The following is a 19655-nucleotide window of genomic DNA, read 5'->3' as shown; positions in this document are numbered from 1 at the left end:
GTGATAACCAACACCTTGAATTGGACTGGAAGCAAACTGGTACCCAGTGCAGCTTGTGTAGCAAAGATGTTTTATGCACCCTTCTAGGGGTGTCACAAATATCCCGTGCAGCTGCATTTTGGACCAGCTGAAGCTTCCGGATACTCTCCAAGGGTAGCCCCATGTAGAGCACATTGCAGTAGTCAATATGGGAGATAACAAGGGCATGAGTGACCATTTGAAGGGCTTCTTGATCCAGGAAGGGGCGTAACTGGTGTACAACACAAAGCTGTGCAAAGGCCCTCCGGGCCATGGCTGCCACCTGCTCTTCAAGCAGGAGCCATGAGTCCAAGAAGACCCCCAAGTTACACACAGGGTCTGTCTGGGGCAGTGCAACCCCATCTAGAACCAAAGATGACAAAGTCCCAGATATGGAAGAGCCCTTAACCCACAGCTGTTTCCCATCCAGACCCCCACAGCCTCCAGGCACCTGGAGAGGGCAGTCACAGCATCACTTACTTCACCTGGGATGGAGATATACAGTTAAGTATCATCAGCATACTGATGATACCTCATCCCATGGTGACAGATGATCTCACCCAGCAGTTTCATGTAGATGTTGAATTGGAGAGGAGAGAGAACTGGACCCTGCAGCACCCCACAATGGAGGGGTCGAGGGTTGGATCTCTCCCCCACTATCACCACCGACTGGGACCGGCCCTGGAGGAAGAAGGTGAACCAGCACAAAACCAAAAATTTGCATGGGTTCTCTGGTACTGCCTGGATTTTGAAGAGACCACCAGGAAGTGGAGCTATGGGTGAAGAGAGGCTGTAAAACCCCTTCGCCTTGCCATTCCTTTCATTTCTCAACTCTTCCAAGTGCCAGCTATTAGCATGTGATGTTGGAACAGCTCTTCCAAATTATTTGGTGTGCCTTGACTCACTAATTCATTGCTCAACTCATCAACAAGTCCTTCTGAAAACTGAATCAAAACCACATCATTTCATCCCACATCCCTGCAAAATAATGTAAAATATGAGATATATGTACACACTCTACATTCACCATCTTCGAGCTTGCAAATTTGTGGTTGCTCTTGTAGTAGAATCATCAAAGGTTATGCTAAACCTTTACATAAAATTCTGCTAGTTGTCCAGTACTAGGTAATTGCTGTCAATGATGGGTACTGCCCATTTGGCTGCCCCTCCTTTTAGCAAACTCAGCACAAAAGTCACCTTGGTGCAATCCACTGTCCAACCTTGGTGAAATTCCACTGTCCAACCCACCACTTATTTATAATTCACACTGAGTTGTGAAGGTCAGGAACTGATCCTGGTCTCCTCTAAACTTCTCTGGCAAATCCCTATGAGAGTGCAGCAATACCACTGGCTGCTGCTGGCTGAGGTAAACCTTGTCCTAAATGATGCATTAGTCGCATCATGGTATTTGGCAGGTTAGTTATGAGTAAATCCACCTGTTGTTGTTGTTGCAATAAAGTGCAGCAAAGTGTTCCACAGACAGTGGCATGCCCTGCAGGTCAGATGCCATCTCTGCAAACAAGGGTAAGATTCTCTGCCTCCCTTAAAAGAGAATATGAGACTTGCAAGATTGATTCCAGCTTGTCCAGATCAGGAAATAGCCTCCACAAGAATAGAACTATACATCTCAGTGTTTCTCAAACTTGGCAGCCTGAAGATGTGTGGACTTCAACTCCCAGAATTCTCCAGCCACCATGCTGGCTGGGGAATTCTGGGAGTTGAAGTCAACATATCTTAAAGTTGCCAAGGTTGAGAAACACTGCTATATCTCCATGGCTTCCTACACAAGCATGATGCTCTCTATTTCATTCAAATGTATGAAATGTAGCTTCTGTCTGCTCAGGAACATAATTTCAAGAACAGGAGGGAACTGAACCCTAAGAATGATCACTTTAGCAACATTAAGACATTTTAATAAGATAAGCTTCAAAACAAAATAGCTACCTACAGAGGTAGTCAGAGAGTATATAATAAATTAGTGACTTGGAAAGTTGAATTCATAAAACAATGCAAGCCACCATGGAGATTAGGACAAATTACCAGATGTGTAAAAAAAAAAAAAAAAGTGTGTGGCCAAACTTGAAATTTTCAGAATTCTTCATTGGACAAAAAAGTGGGGGGTGGGGGGATATGTACATTAGACCCAACATGGGTGTTTTTAAGTTTTCATATCATATAAATGTAATGATTGCCTATCCTAAAACACCATCAGACTCATGAACAGGTTCATAAAGATATCTGATTTATTAAAGACTAGTATGCAGGATCACAAAGAAAGCTGAGAATGGAAAAAGCGCGCCAAATGCAAACTAAAAACCCCTCGGTACAAACAAGATCCCTCCCCCCGTGGAATCTTCCCAGGCTCACAATCCCAGGTGTTCCTAACGGCTTCTGATGGTGCGGTGGAAAAGTCCACATAACCCAAACACATTCCATTGAAATGAACACAGATACAGAGCTTGGCACAAGGTTTCACAGCAGCTCCCTCCCAACAGAAACACACGTCAGCACCATGGCATGTGCAACGTTACGATGTACAGTGCACATTGAAACAGTGAACATGACATACCGCCTCCCCAAAAGAAAGAAAACTCTAAGCGGCAGGCTTCAAAGGGTAAGCTAAGTGGAAATGGTTAACTAAATCAGGAGCATTAACGTGGTGAGCAGGCACCCATTCAGGATGAGGAAAGTGCTTCCAGCGGATCAGGTACTAGAGGGTGCCCCGAAGCTTGTGAGAATCAATGACCTCCTTGACTTCAAAGTGTTGCTGCCCGTCAATCATGATCGGAGCAGGAGGAGGAGGTTGGGGATGCCAGTGGGAAGAGTGGTGGACAGGCTTGAGCAGGCTGCAATGGAAAACAGGGTGCAAACGTTTCAAATTGTGAGGCAAGTCCAACTTAACAGTAACTGGATTGACAATACCAACAATAGGGAAAGGACCAATGAATTTGGGAGCAAGTTTTTCGAGGGCTGTGGGGACTTTATGAATTTGGTAGAAAGATAAACCTGATCCCCGATTTTGAAGTTGTGTTGCACAGAACAGCATTTATCGGCTTGGAATTTGTAAGCAGACTGGGCATTAGCCAAAGCCTGCTGAACCACCAGCCAGGAATCAGCCAGCTGAACAGCCCAGTCAGAGGCAGAACAGGACTGGGGAGGGGTTTGTGGCAGCTCAGGGATGGGAACAAAGTCATGACCAGAAACCACACAAAAAGGGGTATGCCCAGTGCTCTGATGGACAGCATTGTTGTAAGCCACCTCAGCAAAGGGCAACAAGTCAACCCAGTTGTCCTGATGGTAATTTATGTATGTCCGTAGGAATTCTTCAAGGGTAGAGTTCAAAACCTCCATAGATCCGTCAGTCTCAGGATGCGACGATGGGGACAATGCCTGTTTGGTTTGCATGTAGGTATGCTGGGCATGCTCAGCCTTACCGGCCAGACAGATCCACTCATACAACATCTCTGGGTCATCTCTACACAACGCCCACTGCAGGACGTCCCTGTTGAGTCCCTCTTTAAATCGTTCTATTAAGGTAGACTGGGACCAGTCGGTAATTTTCCCAGCTAAAGCCTTAAACTCCAGGGCATAATCAGCTACAGACAGTTGGCCCTGGCTAAGATCCTTCAGTGCCCTTTTAGCCCTTGCTTTGGCTAGCGGATCTTCAAAATGCAGCTTTAACACCCACATAAATTCCTCGAAATCCTCAAGCTCAGGGGAGCTAGCCTCGCTTAATTGAACATACCAATCAGCCGCTCGTCCCTTCAGCTTGGTGGCAATGGCAGTTCTTTTAGCCTCTTCAGAAGGGAAGCAGGGTCCAAACTGTTTCATATAACTTTTAGCATTAGTGAGGAAGAAAGACAACTTAGTTGGATCCCCATCAAACTTGACAGAAAAGTCTTTCACCCCCACTCCTGTTGGAGCTGAATTAGCAGCTGTTTGAGTGGTTGGGCCCCAGGTTACAGTAGTTCTCCTGTCTTGGGGTGGGGACACTGATGGACGGGCTCTGCGGGCTGGAGATTCATCCCAGCTTCACCTCCAGCCCCGCTCTGCTGGTGGTCCGGGTGAGGGGATGGAGGATGATTGCGTGGAGCTGGAATCTCCTTCACGCCTCAGCTGCCCCCTCCCCATGACAGAGACTGGGCTTTTAGCATGTACTCCATCGATTCTAATTTGGCCTCTACCACTCTTAGCCTTTCAGGGGGTTGAGATTCCTCCCTCCCTCGTGCTTTAGGCTGACTCCCTTCTGATACCGTGGTAGATTCTACGTTTGGGGCCAGTGGGAACCGATACTTCCAGGATGCCTGGGATGTCCCTGGCTGGGGTTCTCCCATTTTATCCCAGGTGATCAACTCTGCAGGCGATTCGCTGGATGCCGGTTGCTTTGGTGCTCTCCCATCTTCGGATCCCTCTCCCTCCAGGCTGGAACTCGAATGCTGCCGTGAAGCTGAAGGTTCTGGGGTGAGGCTCCATTCTTCCCTTCTGACTGTTGACTCGGGCATCAAGCTAGTCGGCTCCTCGAGTCTCCCAGTCATGGGTTTGGCTTTGGCCATCATTAACTGTTTTCCCTCACAAGAAACTAATCTTGGCAGGAGCTAACAGTACAACTTTAGTGATTCTCAGCTTTATGTAATGATCGCCTATCCTAAAACACCATCAGACTCATGAACAGGTTCATAAAGATAACTGATTTATTAAAGACTAGTATGCAGGATCACAAAGAAAGCTGAGAATGGAAAAAGTGCGCCAAAATCAAACTAAAAACCCTTCGGTACAAACGAGATCCCTCCCCCCGTGGAATCTTCCCAGGTTTACAATCCCAGGTGCTCCTAACGGCTTCTGATGGTCTGCGGGAAAAGGCCTTGAACAGAGAACATAACCCAAACACATTCCATTGTACTGATTTCATATACAGAGCTTGGCACAAGGTTTCACAGCAGCTCCCTCCCAACAGAAACACGTGTCAGCACCATGGCATATGAAATGTTACGATGTACAGCGCACATTGAAACAGTGAACATGACAATAAACTGCTAAGAGTCATTACATTGCAGTGGATAATATTAACCTGTTAAAAACTCATAGTTCCTCAGATTTGTCTCCAGCCATATTTAACCACACAGGCTTCTTGGTAGGCTCACTACAGAAAATAAGTATAGCACTTTTTATATTAGCAAAACTAGAGCCTAATTTGGGGTGCAAAGTTAGTGATATGTAAGGGTGAGAATATACCCCTGATAACAATAGAAAAAGTAGACTCTTATCTCTTCCCCAAAGCAGTAGATTTTAATGTCTTAGTATTACAAATAATAAAAATAATAACATTCCAAAGAGCACTGCAGACCACTTGGCACATTTCACACCACTCTCACATATTTTTATTTAGCTCTGGAGATATGCCAGCCTCTATTGTTCAAGTTCATATTTCAGCTGACTTGATGGAAATTCACACGTCATGAATAAGGAAGGGCATTCTTTAAAGCTGGGCTTCAGTGCAGGACTTTGGCAACAAACTTAGAGTTGGGGACAAATTTTATTTCAAAAACAGCCCAGTGTTTAAAACAAACACATCCTCTTTCAATGTGGGCTGCTTTTAAGTGTATGTGTGTACCTGAACATGTGTGGTTATTTGAAATGCATCTCTGCAGCAATTTTGAAATGGAGCTTGCTAGGAATGCAATTATTTCCTGCAGTCTACTTGTTATTAGGAACTGTGAAGTCAACAGGAACAATAGGGTGGAATGGAAAAATCAAGTGTGATGCTTTCCTTCCAATTTGGAGGAAGAATCCATAGCCTAAAAAATATTAATAGCTTTTATATAGCAGTTGTTCAGTCAAAAGATCAATGGCTCCAGAGGCTGCCCAGAATTAATGTACAAGAAAAATTCAGTGCCTCGACATGGCCTTCCTTAACCATTACAACTTGCACAATTCCAAGCCAGAATATCTAAGGGCATTCAAGGAGCTAGGGAAGGCTGTCTGAAAGCCTCCAAGTGATTATGAACAGCCAGTGTCTCTTGGGTGAAACAAGATACTTGTTTAGACAGGTCTGTAAAAAGAGGGATGGTGATAGTTCTCTTGTAATATTGAACCAGGCTCAAGATACTTCAGCATAAGACAGATCCTAGGAAGAGAGGCAGAAACTAGTAATGCTTCAGTGGAAACTGGGGAAGTTACTGCTTATGTTATGCAGCTGCAAATAATCACAGAGTTAGGATCCCAGAAAGGATTATAAAACAAAACCATAAATGTGCACTGTTGATGGGGTATGCATTATATGAACGGTATATTAGCAAAGACTATTTCCTTCTCCATGCATTCATTTGCTCTTCAGTATAGATAGTCCTCACTTACTGACTGCTTTGTTCAGTAACTGTTCAAAGTTATGACAGTGCTGAAAAAATAACTTTATGACCATGCCCACATTGATGACTTTCACAGCATCCTTCGGTCATGTGATCACCATTACAGTCAGTACGTGTTGTCCTGTGCCTGACCTGTTGTTTTTCTTTTTTTTCCCCCAGCAGAGCAGAGAGATTGGGGTGGAAGGGATTACTAGAGAGTAAGCAGGCACACCATGGGGAACACACATGGAAAACAATGCAGTGCCACCAGCAGCCCCAAGTGTGCTTGGGGCTGGGAGCCATGACCATGCTATGGGAACAGCCCAGTGCATTCCTCATTGGGTCAGGCACAGGAGAGATTGCCTACAGAAATCACTTGTTTTTTTTTTCTCCCCACCCCTTGCAGAACAGAGAGATAGGAGAGGAAGGGATTACAAGAGAGCAAGCCGGCCCACAATGGGGAATGCACTGGGCTGTTTGCACAGTGTGCTTGCTGGCACCACCGTATTCCTTTTGATGTGTATTCCCTATTGTGTGCCTGCTTACTCTCTTGTAATCCCTTCCTCTCCAAGGAATGTAAATTCAAACAATTATTCCCTTCTTGCTAATTATCCCAGTGCTGCCTGGGTGAGCATTCCAAAGGGCAGGGGAGTGGGGAAAGAAAAGCACAGTTGCGGTCATGTGATTTCCCACTTAGCAACTACTTCACTTAACAACAGAGTTGCCGGTCCCAATTGTGGTTGCTAAATGAGAACTAACCATGGAAGGTTTTTCCTTCCATAAAGAAAACTTAAAGGCTCTGACAATATTTTTTATTTATAGCACAAATACTCAGGTATTAACCTGGAAAACAGCAGGTCCTGCTTCACAGTACAGCAAATTTGGATTCTCGAGCCTCCAACCTTGTGACCCCACTCTGAGACCCTTCAAGGCTGCCATCCATTCGTCCTCTGAGACCCTTCAAGGCTGCCATTTGTCATTATTGCTCTGTAGGAAGAGTTTGGGGCTTGGGGAGCCACCCTACGCACATACCACAAACCTCCAGGTGTAAGATGGGTCCATGATGCCCAGAGTCACTTTATAGTGAGATGGGCATTGTATAAATTTAATAATAAAAATTAAAATAATAAATGACACTAGAGCAAAATATTGGAAAGGAGCTTGCAATGGCAGCAGCAGGAAGAATTTGCCAGACTTGAGTGAGGCACCCTGAAGTGGGGATGGAGAGAGCCTGCAGGCACTGCCATGATTTGAGATGTTTGTAGCAGTCCAGGAAAGGCATTCAGCCCCTGAGTAATTCTGTAGAGCAGTGTTTCTCAACCTTGACTGCTTTAAGATGCGTGGACTTCAACTCCCAGAATTCCCCAGTCAGCATGCTTGCTGGGGAATTCTGGAAGTTGAAGTCCACGCATCTTAAAGTGGCCAAGGTTGAGAAACACTGTGGTAGAGACTTAAGCAAGAGAGGCGGGCAGAGAGGGGGCTTGTGGTAGAAATGCATTCTCAGACACAGCAGAAAGGAAGGAGAGGACATGTAGTGGTGATTGAAGTAGCTCAAGAGAGACTGGCAGGTGTTGCCTCTGAAACCTGGCAACAACAACTGTGGGGACACTCAGTGTTGCACTGGGGACATCATCAGGCCATAAGGGGCCCTTGGACTAAAGATTATCTGTCTTGTATAAGAGGCAAAGAATTGACTTGTGAGCATATATACTGTACATTGACTCACAATTGACTGGGGAGAATAAAAATTAGGTGCATAATGTATGTCCATGGATGAGATGCACATCCATGAGATGCACAGATATATACACACATACTATTTAAGGAATTGTGGAGGAAATTGGACACGTACCAAAATGCATAGGAGAGCACAGATGGAATGCATGTGCCATTCCAAGTAGCAATGCCAAGAGATAAAGAGGATCTGTGATTACAGGCACATTTAATCCACCAGTTAATGGGAAAACAGCCTTTTGCATGTGGATCTACTTAATTGCACTGGGTGAGAAAATATGCACAAGGAATAGAAAAGAATAGGGAAATTACCCAATAGTTGGGAGAGGGGCACAAATCAGTTTAGAAGAAAAGGAAAGAATATGAAAAAAGAGTCTTTTCTTGCATTCCATCTCCTCCAGCTTTCCTTATTTAGCAGAAATACAAAATAAAACCTGGAGGAAAGTATTCATACTATGAGAAAATGGCCAAATCTGCATTGGCATGATTTAATAGTATCTTTCTGGCAAGGAGAGACCCGTTCTGGGTTCATTTTCCCCCTACTGAAGAGGGATCGAGTGAAATCTCCTCCGAAATGAGCTTCTCGTATAATGCAAAACTACCCAAACTTCCAATATTTGTGTTGGGGTTTATTTCACATTATTACCCTCAAACTGGTCGGCTAATTTATTATTGTTTTGCACATTAATTCGAAGCGGCATGTGAGCTTTTATGCGCGTCTTTGATGTCGTCTCCCAAGCTCCTATTAGCGTTAATGAGCGTAGTGTGGGGCTCTTTAGAAAGGGACAGCGCAGTGCAGCGTTTTTGTTACATAAACTCTCAGAATTCATATTGTTACATCTGTGGCGTGCCAATTGTGTTTGAAAAGGGTATGAAATTAACAACTATGGAATTAGTCACCATGTGAGTGGAATCTGTGAGTTATTTTAAAAATATTTGTTTAGTCACCTTGGAATTCAATAGTCCAGAACTGATTTTAAGAGGATGTGATAACACAGTGTTTGTACCCTCCATAGCTTGAAAGATTGCTAAATATTACATGCCTTTGTTCTGAGTACTATGTATGATATGGAAATAATAACTATTTTTAAATGATCTGCAGTTTTAAGTGGATGTTTAAAAATTCACCTCATGTGCCACTTTTGCCTGGAAGTTCCTCCTTTTCTTTCAAAAGCTTGCTAGCTCCTTAAATTTTTTCCTTCCTCTAATTTTCATGTAACTAGCTAAACTGTGAGTCAGCCCAAATGAAACTTAAAATAGGTTTCCATTTTCTGTGCCTGCAACTTTTCTTAATTGCACTGAAAAAGTTTAGACTGCCTCTGTCCTTTCCTTGAAGAGAAAAAGAGAAAAAAGATAATTAAAAATTAATCATGACAATCAAATGATACATTTCCATTTAAAAAGAAAAAGAATATTCTTTCCTCCCCTCATTTTGAGAAATTTCTGTTAATGGAAATGGAATGATGACAGGAAAGATATATTGCCCCAATTCTGGTGCACAGTGATTTTCTTTGAGTAGCAACTACTATCACTGCAGAATGCTTTAAAAATATTTGGATCTGAGAAAACTCAGACTCAGCATGAAAATAAGTAACAGCCCAATCTTGATACAGATGTAACACTGAGAATGAAACCAGGGGCATCTGCATAGGGGTCAAAAAAGTCAAGATGATGGCCAAGACTGTATGGTCAAAGACCTGACTCTTTTTATGTGTGTTGCATGTATTATGCACATAAAAAAGAAGGCTTCAACCATACAGTTACAGCTGCCATCTTGACTTTTTTGACCCCCCTGCAGACAACCCATGGACAAAGCTACCAAACCAGTTGCTCACACATTATCACACTGTCCTTTTTAGCTGGTGGTCTGAGCTAAGAACTCCCCATCTTACTGGATGTTTAGGTCAGCCTAAAGAAGAGTTTGGGGTGTGGAGTGTGGTGGGGGCTGTTGAAGGATCATTCCATTAATATCTCCTTGAAAATAGCTAAGTACTGGTCTGTCCCAATTTCCATCAGGAAGTTCTGGGTATGAATTTGCCTTAGAGTCACTTTTATATTATTTTATATTATTTCATTGTGCATTTTAATGAACTAACTGTTAACTGTATCACTTCAGTACGCATTTTCTTTCTTTCAAAGGAAGGAAGGAAGGAAGGACTAACTATGGGCCATGATAGTCAGTGAAATCAAGGGATGAAGTTTCCTTGGATTACACCACCTCTCAGGGAGCAGGTAAGTAGCTGCACTAGATGTAGGCCTCCTTTCAAAACTGATATTGGAATTTTCACAGATCCCTTGAATGCAAAATGCAATGGACTGAATGTCGATTAGCACTGCTTCCTTAGCTTTCTCACCAATCTTTTTAAAAATATTCAAAATGTGTATGCTTACTTTTCAAATCTACCTGGTTTGCCTTTGAAGGATTTTCTCTTCCTACAGTAGCCTGTGTGAGCAAGGGCATCCTAAAAAAGGCATGAGGCTTTGATTGCATGGCCACATATCATGATATGCTGAGACTGTAGGAGTCAGTCCATTTAGTAGTGGTCTCGTTGTCTTATTTTTGCTAGCATTTCAGATGACAGGATCATGGAAGCCCCTTCCTTTGCAGTATTCTGTAAGGGTTAATGCATTTGATCAACCCAGTGAAAGGTAGGTGGTTCTCCTCTTGAATGTGTGAGCCTACCAGTGGTAGGACAATATTATACAAATTAATGTTTTGCTAGGGATTGGGAGAAAGGGAGAATGTGTTTAATTCAGATTTTACATGTATTTACCTAATTTCATACTTTCAAATATCCAAACTGATTGTTATCCTTTGCACTTCTTCCTGAAATGGCTTGCAGTAGCAGAACAGCAATATTTAATGCAAACTAAAAAAATATCTTAAATGTAATTATTTTATGTCAATTAAATAAAATGTAATTCCAAACACTTAACAGCAGCAAATAATCAATACCATATAAACTTCCACATTAAAAGCCTGAAGGAGATATGCTTTAAATCCAGTTCAGAGCTTATATCTTTTGAGTTAGCATCCCATAAGCTGGAACAAACCCTTTAGAAGACCTTTGCTGATCCTCATGATGGACCAGTGATTAAGACCTCCAAATACGATCTTGAAAGTGAGAGAATGCTTCATTTCAACACTGACCCAAAATAAACATAATTTAACATAAAGAGATATATTACCAGAGAGAGAGACATTCTCCAATCTTGGAACTGTTGCCATGTGTTACCATATTGTCTTCCTTCTGCTCCTTCTGTTCCATATTTTCACATATTTCTCCCTTTTATTTATTATTTTTCCTAGAATATTAAAGGGGAAAAAAGACACTATTTCCATGTGTTAAAATTGGCTACGATACAGACTGACCACTAAGTTATGGCTGTCCTTTCACTGGTGAGATTACTTTAACCATTTTTTATTGATTTCTTTTTTACTATTTCCTAAAGTGGCAGCTGTGCAGCTACCACTTTACAAGATTGAATTAATCTGACAGAGGTGAAATAATGTCCAGCATGCTAGCTTATTCATTCATTCTGTTGTATAGTTTATCAGTGTGGGACTGATTTCTCCTGCAGGTTGATATAAATGGCTTTGCTGTCAACCTAAGTTCAGTTCTTATGTGCAGAACAGTAGTATTTTTGGAAGTACAATGTGTACAGTTTGCTTTTCCTCATTTCCAATTGCTTTCATTTGTGTGTGTGACTTCTGTCCCAATTTCTTGAAAATTATTTGTTAAGGGTGACCCAAACTGGGGCCTCAAACATGACCTATTCTGATCCTTCGTGGTCCAGTGTGATGCTCAGATCCAGAGTAAGATTTGGAGAAAAACAGATCTCTATTTTGCCATTTGCAACTCTTCTGGATTTTGGGGGAGGAAGGAAACATGCCAAATGTCATAGAAACAGTGTGGGAGGGTTTTTTATAATCCTTGTCATTTATTTTATTTTGGGACAGGCTGTGATGAAATTGAGTAACAATAATCCCTATTTGGTGGAACTCCAGTGATAATGTCACTGATGACAGCAGAGCCCAATTTAACCATTCTTATGCAGTCCTGCATATCCTGTATGCTATGGATGCTGTGAATTTTCTTCTGTTATCTGTTATGCCCCCTGGGGCTAGCATTGGGACAAGAGCATGAGGGGAGTGGCAAAAGAAGTGTTTTGTTCTTATTGTTCAACATTAAGGAGAGCTGTGTACTGAGAGAATGTAAGGAAGCTGAACACCTTTAGGAAGGAAAATATGAGCTGAATGACATATACAAATAGCAAAGACTTCCACAGAAAGGTGACACAAAACCAATAGAAGCCATCGCTAGGTTCCTGGATATATCCTGAAGAATGGTTCTTCAGGAAGATTCAAGAAGGAAACAAGCCAGAAGTTTATTAAAGTCCCTACCTGGTGAGAGTTGGATCCATCTGCAACCCCTTCAGAGCTAAGCTGACAATTTTCATTTCTCCAACGCAGTTCCTTCCAGCATACTTCTACATATTCCTGCTCAGCATTATTTTTTCCCTATAGGTTGGCCAGCATGTTCTGTGATAATGAAAGAATAGGTAATTTCTAATATTGTATTTAATTTTGTCTTTGTCTTATTAATTGGCAACTAATAATTTTGATTATGTGCCATCAAGTCATTTTTGACTCCTAGTGACCACATAGATAGAATTTCTCCATGACGACCTATCCCTAACCTGTTCTTCCAAGTCTCCCAACGGTGCACTCATTGCCACTGTAACTGAGTCCATCCACCTCTTCTTCTCTTTCCTTAATAATAGAATTCAGACCAGATCTCAAAAATCTCATTGTGCATAGGACTCGCAAAAAATATTAACAAGAGTAGGATCTGTGCAAAATGAAGGTGCCTCTTCCTGAATAAGGTGGAGTTGACTTCTGGAAGCTATAGCAAAAGTATGAGGGATGAACTTGCTAATCTTTTCCAGAACATGAATCAATTACTAGGCCAATCCAGCTAGCTAATACACTTCAGAAAAGACATCCACACAACTTATCACAATAAGAGACTAAAAAACAGAGACATCTTCTTGAAGGGAAGAAAAAAATTAAACTCTTTCCACCCCATGATTTCTCCATTTCCCAAGATGATGCAACTGGGACTGGCTATCTGAGGAACCACCTGTCTCCTGTAGTTTCTGCCCATCCTGTATGATTGGCAAAGTTGGCCTGCTTTGAGTCCCATTGCTCAAAGAGTGTCATCTGATGGGATCCAGGAGGCAGGCCTACTCTGCCTGTCCCCTAGAACAGCATCCCTCTACAGATCCATATGGTCCTATCTTGTCCTCATTTAAATGGGCCCTAAAACTGGTTCTTCCAATAATTGGGATATGGTGGCTGGTGGCTAGTGGGCGTCTTGTGGGAATGTTGTGTGTTTATATATTTTATTGCACTTACTGGACATTTATGGTTTTCATTAAGGTTCTATTGTTCCTAAATAATTAATATTATTAATAATACTGCTTTTAAATTGTTCACCATCCAGAGTTAAGGAGTCAGACAGTCTTAGGCATTTGATAAATAAATAATGGTGACTAGATTGGAAGGATAACTTTGATCTGAAGCTTACCTGTTAATCATTAAAACCATTACTACCCTTTAAAGTAAAGCTCTAGATAAATAGTTCAAGATTTCCACTTCACAGAGGCCAGAATTGGAATGGAACAAGTTCAGATTCATTCATTCCATTCAAGGGACATAAATCTGTTCTGAATTACTTACTCTGCCATGAGAACCAGGCATCAGTCAAATCCAATGCACATAGTTGTTCACAGACTAAAACATTTCCATTTGATCAAAGGTAAAAAGGGTAAAGATTCCTTTGAGTCAAGCTCAAATCCTCATGACTTGTCAATGTAGTTTGGCAACAAATGGAAGTGGTGTGGCATGTCCTCCTTCCATGCTGTTTGTTTTTCTCAGCTTTCTCATCTAGTTTAAACTTTTTTGGTTATTCAAAACGAATATAGGCAAATCAGTCATTAAACTAGGGAGCAATATTTGAGATCCTTTCCAAACAGAAAGAATTGAAGTCTACTGAAATTACAACACACCTTGTATTGTAAGCACTGCAGCTAATGCTACTGAAACTAAGAGAGTTCCTATTAGTTTGATTCCTGAATACTGTCAAGTATGTAGTCAATCTCAAGTTTGTTATTGAAGAGCAACTATATTATTAACACAGCATAACATTTAAGGATACAGAGGAAATTTTCGCAGAAAATCCTGTGGCATTGTATTTACTCTGAAGCATGTCCCATGTGTTCAGTTGGACTTATTTACTAATAGATATGTGTATGGTTGTGGCATGTCACAAGGCAACTTCTCCTCCAAACAGTCTTACCAACAACGTTTACCCCAAGAAGGGCTTTTCAAATGTGTACTTCCTATCACAAGCCTATCTATGGAAGTTGAAGCATGAAGTGGCCTGGAGAGTAAATTGGAGCAAAGAAGAATAAATGGCAAAAGGTTAAGCACTTGAAACTGCCCCTGCCAAAGGGTTTGTATCTTAAATGTCTGGCAATGGGATATTTGATTGGCTCATTACATAAATAATATGCAACCCACTTTAAAACATTTATTTTAATGTAGAAAAAAAGCCATACAGATATCCATTTGCAAAGACCAAAGATGAGTTGCAACAAAGGAATAGTGTGTGCTTTACAAATATAGTGTATTTCTCTAAGTGAAATGCAATCCAAGTTCCACGTGCTCATAAATTTTACATGGCATTTCTGAGCTGTGATCTTTACTGCTCTGACTTATGTTAATCAGTGTGTTTGTTACCACACATCTTGAATATTGCATTTCTCTGGTGGCTGGCTTATCATCTTCTATAATTATTCTAAATTCCAATTAGTTCTGAACTCATCTGCAGAATTATTTATTTGCTTGTACCACTGAGAAGATACACTACTGTCTTTCCTCCCACCGTCAATTTTACAAAAATTGCATTTGTACGCAGCTCTCCCCACTAGCTTTTTATTGTTTTAAAAATAGTAATAATAATACTATTCCCTCCACTCTAGGTTTCATTTCTTAACTGTTGGATAACATCTAGATTTGTCGGGTATATTTTATCGATGAATAAATGGTGCATCTGCAGAGAAAATCAATATTGGGAAATGTATCTGTGTTCATCTCATCCATAACTGTTAGCGGTACGCATCCTGAGCTGACCTCACACTCATATGAGAAAGCTAGAAGATGGCTGCCTACATGATGATTTAAGGATTAAGGCACAATGAGACTGATACGGAATTTTCTCATGCCACATTGTTCTTTTCTTTGTGGCAATTCCCCATCAATTTCCAATTTGAAAAAGCACTATTACATTAGTCCAGTATCTGTAATAGATTTATAATTTAATTTAATTTAATTTTATAGGTCTTAAAATTAGGCATAATGAAAATAAAAAATAAATGTAAATGCAGATTTAAACCATGGTGACTTTGCTAAATGACATGGGAGGGAGGGAGGGAAGGGCATTAAAGAAAAACTATCATGCATTATGTCTGTGAGCAAAAAGATTACTGAGTTTGCTTAGAAAAAAGTCCCAAGGTATGTAGTGAAGCTTATTCCCAGGAAGTAAACATATGATTATAGACTAAACTAAGTATTTTAAACAATGGTAATTCAAACTGACCACCCCCAAAAGTGTTTCTTGTCTTTAAAATCATTGCAAAAAAGCAGTAGAATTGCTCAAGAGATCTCCATCACATAATATGCGATCTGAAATTATTCCAATGCACTTTTATGGCTGCAAAGGTGATGGGTTAAAGTTTTTACTCTTATTATTACCTTCATTTTTTTTTTGCATCTTTTAGCAATCTCACGTACTGCACAGTCCAAAGTATCTCAATAGTGAAGGCTTACAGTAGTATAAGAGTAATTTCCTAGAATGTCTACTTAGAATGCTTTTTCTAGATGTTTGATAATATTCACATTGTTAAATAATTTAAAATTCCAGGTTTTAGACATGGATTGGAAATCTCAGATAATTCTAACATTCCCCCCACCCCACTGAAAATTCTCTCTTTTTTCCTTTTCCTCTCCCGTTTTCTTTTCTTAACAATACATTGTTTTATGGCAGTAGTAAACTTAACAAAATGATAATGTAAATGTAAAAGATACACTACCATAAACTGTGCCTCACCGTTAATCAATAGACTACCAGCACTGATTGATTGTGCAAATCAATGAGCACATATCATTTCAATTACCAATCAATATCTTACAATGCTCTCTTCAAATAGATCTTATTTGATAAATTAAATATTCATTTGCATTTGCCCATGACCATAATGTACTGGAGGTAAAATAAATAGGTTGATTTTCTCTTTGCAGGAACATGGTGATTTGGATATTAACGGCAGTAAAAACAGCATCTATGTCTTCTATTTTTAGGCTTCACCAGTATAAAGCTGCTATAATTAAATATGTTCTAAACTGAGGATGGTGTTTCGTACATGTTCAAAAAATTATTTTGTTTTAATTTGGATAGGAAAGTGCTTTTTAATTGATTTGGATACCTCTCTTTTTCCTTTTGTCATTGCCTAGGAATCTTCAGCCAATGAGTCAATTGTTTTGTTCTGACCATTATAAGTGCATATAGAGACATTCAGCTGTAAACATCAATAAAGATGATTAGTTGGAAAAGGCAAATGTGTTGTAGCATTCAGTGCAACTCAGCTGTTAGAAAAATAATAGTCTCTTGCTAGTGTGCCCAATTCTCACATACAGCCCCAGCATTTTTAAGCATCAAAAAGATCCTGTAAAACAAACCACTTTTCTTTGAGCAGCTCCTGCACAAGTCAAGTTGGCAGTGAACAGCCTCCATATTCAGATGAGAAAGTCCTTCTCTCTTTCCTGCAGGTAACTGTCAGTCAGACAGCATGAGGAAGGGGGTGGAATCATCTCATCTGGGCTGTTCTGATTGTCAGTTGTATTGTTTTGCACAGTGTGAGGTGGATTGTGAAAAACAATTGTGGAGGATGATTTTAAGTAATTGCTCTGACTTAGACGGATTGCTTTGGTGGCAACTGTAGATTAGAATTAAAGGACCCTCCCTATATTGTAGGTTTGTAGAAAGGCAGAAAAAAAATGTTTAAAGAAAAGCTTTGTTTTTTTTAATGATTTCTAATGATGTCAATCATTCTTCCCCCCCCCCCATCCCTTTATTAAAATAGTAAATAGCAAATAACATAGGAAACTGAAAACATGGGAGAAAAACAAAACAATGTATGGGTTCAGCTATAATTTAAATTATAATTGTGTGATAATGGTTCACATTCTGCTTAGTCATTGTTCTACTGTGCAGTTGGTGCTTGTTGGGGGAAAAAAAACAAATACGGAAATCAACTCCACAAATACCCTTTGTAGAGCGATTGTTGAATCCAAACTCTCAACGAGGGCTTGTAATTGTCTGAATGTCCCAAACTGATGTATGCAAAGAACCTCTTCACACATTTGAGCACCTAATAGGATCAGAGATGCAATATTGTTCTCCACAACCTCATTTGAGTGAGGTGGCTGTTGAACAAAAGGAGGTTTCTGAATATAGTGTACTTTATTAAAAGTGGATTGGCACATATGTGGTTGATTTGCATCTCTTATTTGCATGGATACTAATCTGATACATTTTTAAGCCTATGGGTCTTTGAAACTAAAGTTTTTTTTTTTCATTTCAAGTTAAAGTACAACTCAGTAAAGAATTAAGAAATATCTATAATAAATTTGATTTTAAATGAATCAAAGCCTATGTCCACTGAAGAACAGACAGGTATTATAATAGAGCAGCAAATCAAGTTATAGCAGTGATGGGTAATGCGTGTTCTTATTTCTTGAAAGGGCTTTTTCCCCTTTACATTTCACTTCTGCCTTCATCTGACAGTGGGATATATGCTGCTAATATGTTTGTATTGTTAAAGATAATATAGTAGTACTGCTATAAAATAATATAATCAAATAACATTTAAAGCTGTGCAGAAGAGTAAGTCCAACAAATTCAAGAACATTATCAAGGAACAGTCATGTGGAAACATTTTAAAAGGTTTCAGATCTTTCTAACCATCAGAGGAAAAACAGCCGAAATTAAAAGAATAAGGCAGAACATAAATGAATATGAAAAGCCAAAAGCATGCAGAGTAGAAGAAATCGTAACTTTATGAGCTGCCAAAACCAGAATTTGTTTTCTAATCCAGTTTATTCTTTATTCTCCTGTAATTTTGCACTTGCAGGAATCTTTATATTAAAGAAAAATTAAATTTGAATGATTCACTTACACATTTTTGCTTAAGCTGTTTGTTTTATGTTGCTTCTTGGAATGGTTTTCTAATTCTGATACAGAGAGCCATAGTAAAATAAAACATGATTCATAACTGCTAATGGTCATCATGAGAGTATTATTCCTGACACAGCAGAGAAAATATCAGAAGATTACAAGATGTCAGACCTTGATAAATCTTTGGAAATAACTTTTTGATTTCAGAATTGGAGGAAGTATCTGTAAACAGATAATGTCTCTAAATATCTGTTATAATATCTCTAGTGAACTAAACATCATAGTTTGCTGGAAATTGTCTCTGTGTGTCCATGCATACACTTCTTGCTCTTCTCCTGGATTCTTAAACAATGCTTCTCTGGATGTCCAAAACAGGAAACAGTGGTTTAAGGCAGAGGTACACAAGCTGAGGATGTAGGGCCACATATAGCTGCCTGTAGCACTGAGTGTAGCACATAGAAAACTCTTAGCAAATGCCACCAAATTGTAATTTGTAATGTCACAAAAAGGAGAAATCATTAAACATGTGCAATTCAACTTATTTATATTTCATTAATTAAATTTAAATCAAATTACATTTCTATTAAGTTAAAGTTTTTGTTCTGGTCTCACCCACTTTTTGAAATGTCATTCCTAGCATGCCACAGAAAAGCTAAATGAGATTCTTGGAAAGTTGTGCATCCTAAGTTAAAGGCTTCCTATCTTTACATTCCAAATAAAACATACAAAAAAAAAAAATGTAGGAATCCCTAGCTCACACTGTAAATTTGAATTGCCCAGAAGCCAAGTCTACCTTTTATTAGAAATTAAGCACATAACAGCTTCAAATGTGTAGCAAAACATTTTATACTATTCTTCAATGTATGAGGAAAAACACTGAACTGGCTAGTGGTTATTGACAGAAGGAATTTCCTACGGCTGCCTTTGCCACCCCCAGAGCTCTGCCCCACTGCTGATAGTAAGATTGGTCTCTGTATGTGGAGTAGAGTAGATGGGAGCATCAACTTGTCCTTTCCTCATGGTGACAAAATGCCACTGACTGGCTCACTGCAATATTGCTCTTCCCCATCCCAGTCACTTCATCACAGTTCTTACAACTTTCTCCAGCTTCTCTTGGCACCTTCTACCCTGGGGTGTCCTGACTCCCAGGAAACACTCTGAGACAGGGAACTGTTCTCTAATGTTTTATTGCTAATACATAACAGTAATCCTAACAAACTGAACAAGCGTGGGAAAAACCCAGCCATATAAACCCGCA

This window comes from Candoia aspera, chromosome 3 (assembly GCF_035149785.1).
Source record: "Candoia aspera isolate rCanAsp1 chromosome 3, rCanAsp1.hap2, whole genome shotgun sequence".
Classification (NCBI taxonomy): Eukaryota; Metazoa; Chordata; class Lepidosauria; order Squamata; family Boidae; genus Candoia; species Candoia aspera.
This window is presented reverse-complemented; position numbering follows the sequence as displayed.